This window comes from Papio anubis, chromosome 3 (assembly GCF_008728515.1).
Source record: "Papio anubis isolate 15944 chromosome 3, Panubis1.0, whole genome shotgun sequence".
Classification (NCBI taxonomy): Eukaryota; Metazoa; Chordata; class Mammalia; order Primates; family Cercopithecidae; genus Papio; species Papio anubis.
Window position 1 is genome coordinate 122,506,769 of NC_044978.1, and position 7,266 is coordinate 122,514,034.

General features: G+C 37.0%; 1 pseudogene; it reads left to right on the plus strand.

The window, feature by feature from the left end:
- Positions 1 to 6,607: 6,607 nt before the first annotated feature.
- LOC108585928 lies at positions 6,608 to 7,052 on the plus strand (annotated as a pseudogene).
- Positions 7,053 to 7,266: the final 214 nt, after the last annotated feature.

Sequence of the window (7,266 nt, forward strand, 5' to 3'; positions counted from 1 at the left end):
CTGAATAATGAATCCTAAATTAAACGTGAATTGACAGAGTGCTCGATTGTTTATAAAAGACAATCTTGATATTAGGATTCAAAAATATAAAGTCAGTATGTAGATACTGAACGCCTATCTTCCACTCACACTTACATTGGTCCCTTCTGCTAACATTTACAGGGCTAGAGGGATAATAAATGCTTGTTGGAGAAAGTTTTTATTTTCTGCTCTTCCTGGATTTCTAATAACAAATACCAGATATGAACATGCCAAACAGATCAAGCAAAATAATGGCATCATCAAGAACTTAAATTTGTCTTCAGAGATAAAACGCATTATTCATACAGTCTACTAAATCAACCATTATACATTAGAATTTAGGCACCCTAACTAACACCATTGCCTTTTTATAGTATCATGCTTTTATTTAAGAAAATTTATGTGAAGTTGTCAACCTTTATTTTTCTCTTTGCCAATGAATAAAAACCACAGAAATAATCAAGTTATATTCTTCTCTGTTTCTTTCACAAAATATATTGCTTTACATGCACTACAACCAGTAAAACTCGTTGGCTAAGAAATTGTATTTTTTACAAGATGATAACCTGCTATCTTGAAAGCGCTGTCACAAACAATATCCATATACTCATACTACCAGATAAAGCATAGCTATAAAACTGAGTTTGATTACACACTCTGTAGGTATGCTGAAGGATAGGTATGAACAAAAGCCTTTCCTTAAACAATCATATAACTAAAAGTACAATGTAGCTTTTGCATTTTACTTCTTTTAAAAAAATCAGTTTTAGAATTTAAAGATTTAATTAGTACCTAATTAGAATGTGCTTATAAATTCTTGGTAATTCAGTAGATTGAACTGGTTGAATTAGTGATTAATGTTGCTTTTTTGAAAAGAGATGTGACAACATGAAATATTAATGAATGTTCTACTAGAATTGCTAACAATGGATTCTTCTGATGAAGAAGAATTTAAAGCAAACCTCTTTTAAATAAGGAAAGGTGTTTGCATTCTTAATATATTTTATTAAACTGAAACATTGATGTTTCTCTTAAAGGTACTTATTTTTATCCAAAATGTACATACAGTATACATTTTAATTAAATTTTATTCCCGATATGCAGGGCATTACTATAGAATATAATCAGTTAGGAGGAGTTTAATTGCTAAGGTTAGCATTCTCATTATTAGACAAACATTATTATAATTATAGGGAAGTAAAGTAGTTAAGTCATAAGTGAGAAACGTAACAATGGTGAATGAAAGAATGAATGTATGGTCAGAGGCAGAACAAACGCAAAAAAAGTACAGGATGACAACTTACACAACAGATCATGTCTGTATCCACTAGATTCAATGTTTGGCAAAGAATATGGCTATGGCTTATTTCTATTTTCCTACTGTGACTAGTACAATGCTCTGTGTGTGTGTGTGTGTGTGTGTGTGTGTGTGTGTGTGTGTGTAGGCCTGCAGTAAGTATGTATTTGACTAATTTAATTATGTACATAGGGCAAGCCAAGCAGCTGGCTCTAGTTACTCTATGTCTTTGAGGCTGTAGGTCAATGTTATCAAAACAAGTGATAAATTCAACAAAAATTAAAATTGTTATGTAAAATTATTTGAAACAATTTTAGTTGTTTGACTTAATTTTTAAATGTTTTGATCACCTGTTTGTTGTCATATTATTATGAGAAAGTTCAAAGTTTAAGTGTGCCAAATCTATGATTAATCCTCTTTGGTGCAAAATATTGACATTAATTTTTCTCATAATAATTATTTTGATTTAAATGTACTGTTAGGCACATTTTCAATGAGGAAGTGTGTTCACATATGTACGTAAAATTTGAATTTGGCATCTGTGAATACAGAATGGACATTTTAATGCACTGCTGCCTAAATATACTCATATACACAGACATACATATATCTATATTGAGTTTATAAGTTTGGTCAGGCACAGAGGCTCATGCTTGTAATTCCAGCACTTTGCAAGGCTGAGGCATTAAGATTGTTTGAGGACAGGAGTTTGAGAACAGCCTGGACAACATAGCAAGACCTTCATCTCTACAAAAAAATTTAAAAATTAGCTGGGCATGGTGGCACACACCTGTAATCTCAGCTACTCAGGAGGCTGAGGAAGGAGGATTGCTTGATGCCACGAGTTCAAGGCTGCAGTGAGCTACGATTGCACCACTGCACTTCTGCCTGGGTGACACAGTGAGACCTTGTCTCTAAAAAAGAAAAAAAGTTTATAAGTTTAGAAATTACAAACGTGCTTGTCTATAATATAGATATGGTATGGGGACTCAACAGAGAATATTTTATTTGTGTAAAAGTGACAAGCATTTTTGTAAAATATTTACATTATATGAGTTTATTTTAGCTACACAATTTCACATTTGAATTAAAGTTAACTCAGGAGTGCAAATTCCTCTTGCATTTTGTAGATGCTCTGACTTGCTGCTGCTAGTTTATCAGTAAACATTAGTTGGGTGTTGCCACAGTAAATGGAGAAAATGTTATCTGTCAGTATAAGTAGGCCCACTCGTGTCAGCAGATAACAGAGAGAAGAGAAATAAGGTGTCATGTTGAAGTATGAAAAACTAAAAGACTTTTAAAAAGTATATAATAGTCCCATCCTTATCCTCAGGGGCTAGGGTCCAAGACTCCCAGAGGATACCTGAAACCAAGGATAGTACTAAATCCTATTATATATTATGTTTTTTCAATCTGATAACCAAAAAGCCTGCTAAGTGACTAATAGGTGGGTAGCATATAGATCATGGATATGTTGGACAAAGGGATGATTCACAGTGGTGTGGGATCACGTGAGATTTCATCAGGCTACTCAGAATTGTGTGCAACTTAAAACATATGAATTGTTTATGAAATTTTCCATTTAATATTTTTGGCCTGAGATTGACCACGGGTAAATTAAACCTCAGAAAGTAAGACCACCTATAAGGGGGAACTATTGTACTTACCCTTTTAAGAGTGACTCCTGGCCAGGCACGGTGGCTTACGCATGTAATCCCAGCACTTTGGGAGACCGAGGTGGGCAGATCACGAGGTCAGGAGATTGAGACCATCCTGGCTAACACAGTGAAACCCCATCTCCACTAAAAATACAAAAAATTAGCCGGGCCTAGTGGTGGCCACCTGTAGTTCCAGCTACTCGGGAGGCTGAGGCGGGAGAATGGTGTGAACCCGGGAGGCGGAGCTTGCAGTAAGCCAAGATCACGCCACTGTACTCCAGTCTGGGCAACAGAGCGAGACTCAGTCTCAAAAGAAAAAAAAAAAAAAAGAATGACTCCTTTAAATATTATTTTCAGGGCAATACACAAATAGCATAATTGAAAAACATTCAATAAAAAGCAATTTGCAAATAATATGATTTAAGAAGTGGATACATATAGTTTCCATTGTAACTTGTAATATACACTAAGGTGGTATATGATCTTCAACAAGATGAAAACAAATAATAAAAATTGTTTTTAGGTAATATCTGCTCATACTTCATGGAGATTTTTTTCAAGAAAAGATCTACAATAGGAACTTCTTTTTTACTTTAAAACACCAGTGCAGTGAAACTTATCTCTGCTTATCTAGACTGTTCAGTTGTAACTCCCCCTTCAAAGTATTTGTCTTTAATTCATTTTATTCCTGGTAAACCAAAATACAATTTAAAAACCCCACACATCTCAAAATGTCAATTCAAAGTGGCATTTACTATCCAGGCACTAAAGTATTCAGCACCTGTAATATGCCTAGTATTGGGCTACATATGCAATGAGATTACCTAAAAATAAAAACCATGCATTTTGTTTCGTAAACAAAAAGCATGCATTTTGTTTCATAGTTAAGACTTATGCATAGTGACCAATTAAAGAACACAGTATGCCAGGCTTTGTATGCAGACAAAAGTGCTATGGTAATTCTGAGAACTGTTGTATTATGATGAAGTGAGAAGTTGGGAAAAAACATGGAGAAGGTAAAGCAAATTAGGAATGCTGTAAATGCCTAAAGTGGATGGTGAGGAGGAAAAGACAGTGTTCAAGGTTAGGGAAACAGCAAGAACAAAAAGAGTGAAAAAGGTGAGATATTTTAGGCAGGGGAAAATTAATCATCATCCTAAAGCAGATTTGTGTGTTCGGAGTGGTGAGGACGAGTCTTTTTTATATCCCCAAGCTTTGCTTTCAAATTTACAACTGTCAAGTTTCAGAGTTTCTCACCTATCTTTATCTTGTTGATGATTTTACTTATAGCATTCTCTTGGTCATGCTGTCCTGATTTTACCTTATTGCATAAGCTTTTCACTCTAGAATCAGAATATCCTTTCTTATATAGTTCTATACACTGAACAGTTGCCCATTTCCTGTTTTTTTTTTTTTCTTTTCTTTTCTTTTTTCTTTTTATCTAGCTGCCAGCATTTTTTTCTCTTAAGACTAGCATTGAAGATCCGGGACATGATCCAGGCTTAAGTTGGCCAATGCACTTCAGTCCGCAAATGTTTATTAAGCCCTTACTGGGAACAGGCATATATACAGATGGAAAAGCCATGGTTCTTGCCCTTTGGAAGCTTTTAGCCAGGGTTAAAGCCTCTTTCCTGCCTCAAGTCTGCCTACAATTGCAATTTTAAGTTTGCCAAAATAGGAAAAAATAAAATGAAATGATAAATGCTAAGAAGGCTAAAAACTCACCAAAAATAAGAATGAATAGCTTATACCTGTGAGGCATCTGTGACGAAAGGGTAGCATGGTAGAGTCGTTTGGGTCTTTACTCTGTCACTTCAAGTATAACTTTGAACAAGATGATACAGGGAAAGAAGAGGGGACTGGCATTTCTTGATTATCTATGATGTGTCCAGAACTATGACTGGTATTAATTATGTATTATTATTTAATATTCACAGATCACACTACCTCCAAACCCCCTTAGAAAACCATACCACCACCACAAAAAACAACAACCAGATTCTTCCTCTTTTAAAGACGACCAAAACTTAGGTGCAGCTAGGCTAACCTTGGAGTTTCAGACAGACCTAAGATTTCACCCTGGTCTCAACCCCTTAACTCTACCACTTATTAGATTTTTGGCTAAGTCATTCATTCATTTATTCAACACCTAGTATATGTCAAGCATGCTGCTTGACACTGGGTTTGTTGTTGTTGTTGTTGTTTGTTTTTTGGAGACAGAGTCTTGCTGTTTTGCCCAGGCTGGAGTGCAGTGGCATGAACTCTGCTCACTGCAACCTCCGCCTCCCAGGTTCAAGCAACATTCCTGCCTCAGCCTCCTGAGTAGCTGGGATTACAGGTGCACGCCACCATGTCCAGCTAATTTTTGTATTTTAGTAGAGACAGGGTTTCACTGTGTTGGCCAGGCTGATCTCGAACTCCTGACCTCAGGTCATCTACCCACCTCGGCCTCCCAAAGGGCTGGGATTACAGGCACGAGCCACTGTGCCCAACCGACACTGGGTTTTAAGGCAACATTGTGGCATGCTCCCTTTCCTCAAAGCTCTTACAGTTCAGTAGAGGCAGACAGCTATGTAAGGAAGCCCCTGTAGTTAAGTGATAGCTGTAGTTCTGAGGGTCTGTAAACTGTAGTATGGGGTACAAACTAGAACCTAGTCCATTCTAACCCTGGATTGGTAGGTGGCAGAGCTCAGGAAAGCTCTCAGAGGAGAGGTTACCCTGGGATCCACATAGTCACCCATTGAATCAGGTGATCATGAGAAAGAACAAGATATTCTAACCTAAGTGAGCATTAGGGCCTGAAACAGCTTGGTAAGAAATGAAAGTGTTTCAGGTCTGGCTGGAGTAGAGAGCTGCAAGGTAGTGGTAATAAAATCTACTTCACTTGTTAGAGGATTAAAGAGGTAACATATAGAGAGTGCTAACCATAATGTCTGAGAAATATTAGGTGCTCAAAAAAAATGTTTCTTTTCTGCTTCCTTTCAGTTTCTCCAATTGATTATATCACTTTCCACCTCTGAAATTCCATAATTTTTATCACACTGTATGGGTTCTGATTGTGAACTGGTTCACACACTACTCGGCACACTGTTCATGTTCAGTTAACAGTCTCTACCACATTTAATAGAAGGCTGGTAAAACAAGATGTAAATTTTAATAAATGATTGAAGCAAAAGCTGAATTGAACTTCAATACTTTCTTCTCTGTCCCTCTACGGTAACTACAGTAACTTGAATCGATTCTTTTGCATATATGTGTCATGAATATATAGAGCTTCAGTATCAGTTCCACACACTGAGGCAGAATTTAATATGTTTCCAGGGGAATTGTCCATTTGCTTCCAAACCGACAAGAGCTGCTTTTCTGTCTCCAGAAGTTTGTAAGATCACAACATCCACCATACTGCCAGGAGGAGACTTGAAGGCAACGTACCATAATAATATGACCTTAGAACCCATCATTTGTACAGAACTTAGAGTCAGCCTTATCTCCACCCCTAATTTGTCTCCGTCTCTATTATATGGTCCTGTACATACTTTATCCCCTCCAAAAGTGTGTAAACTCTGAAGCCATGACTTGTTTTATTCAACTTGTTCAGCTGCTGCTAGCTGCCCCAATCTACAGTGCTTTACCCTTTTCAGATAATTAGCAAATATTTGTTAAATTTTACAGACACCAAGTTGTTTTCTTTTCTCTACTCGCGTGCAGTGTGGTGGCAGCAGGCATGGTTTTGAGATGCAGAATTACAGCGGCGAGCTTGTGGACCTGTACATGCAGCGGAAAGGCTCTGCTAGTAATCGCAGCATTGGCGTCAAGAACCATGCATCCATCCAGATGAATGTGGTGGAGGCTGACAAGGTCATAGGCAGGTTTAACGGCCAGTTTAAAACCTGTGCTATCTGCGAGGTCATTCGCAGGGTGGGTAAGTCAGATGACTACATTCTGTGATTGACCAAGGCCAGTGGCATCATCTGAAAAAATTTTTGACTGGAGAGAATCATGGATATGGAAAGTTTGTCATAAATAAATAGTGAAAACCTAAAAAAAGGAAAAAAAAAAAAAGAAATAAAAAACATTTAAAAAATACCCAGTTAATCAGAAATTAAACATAATCCCACTTATTATAGTAGGGTTCCCTGAGCTGTGGTGGCATACTTATCTAAGATTAGTAGATGGAGGGTACAGCAGGAGGTACCTTATCATTTCAGACTGTAGCTGTCATGTCATTTATCATGTATTTTCAAAGAATCTGTATGGCGTGGTTAAAAGCATGAGCCATAAAGTCATAAT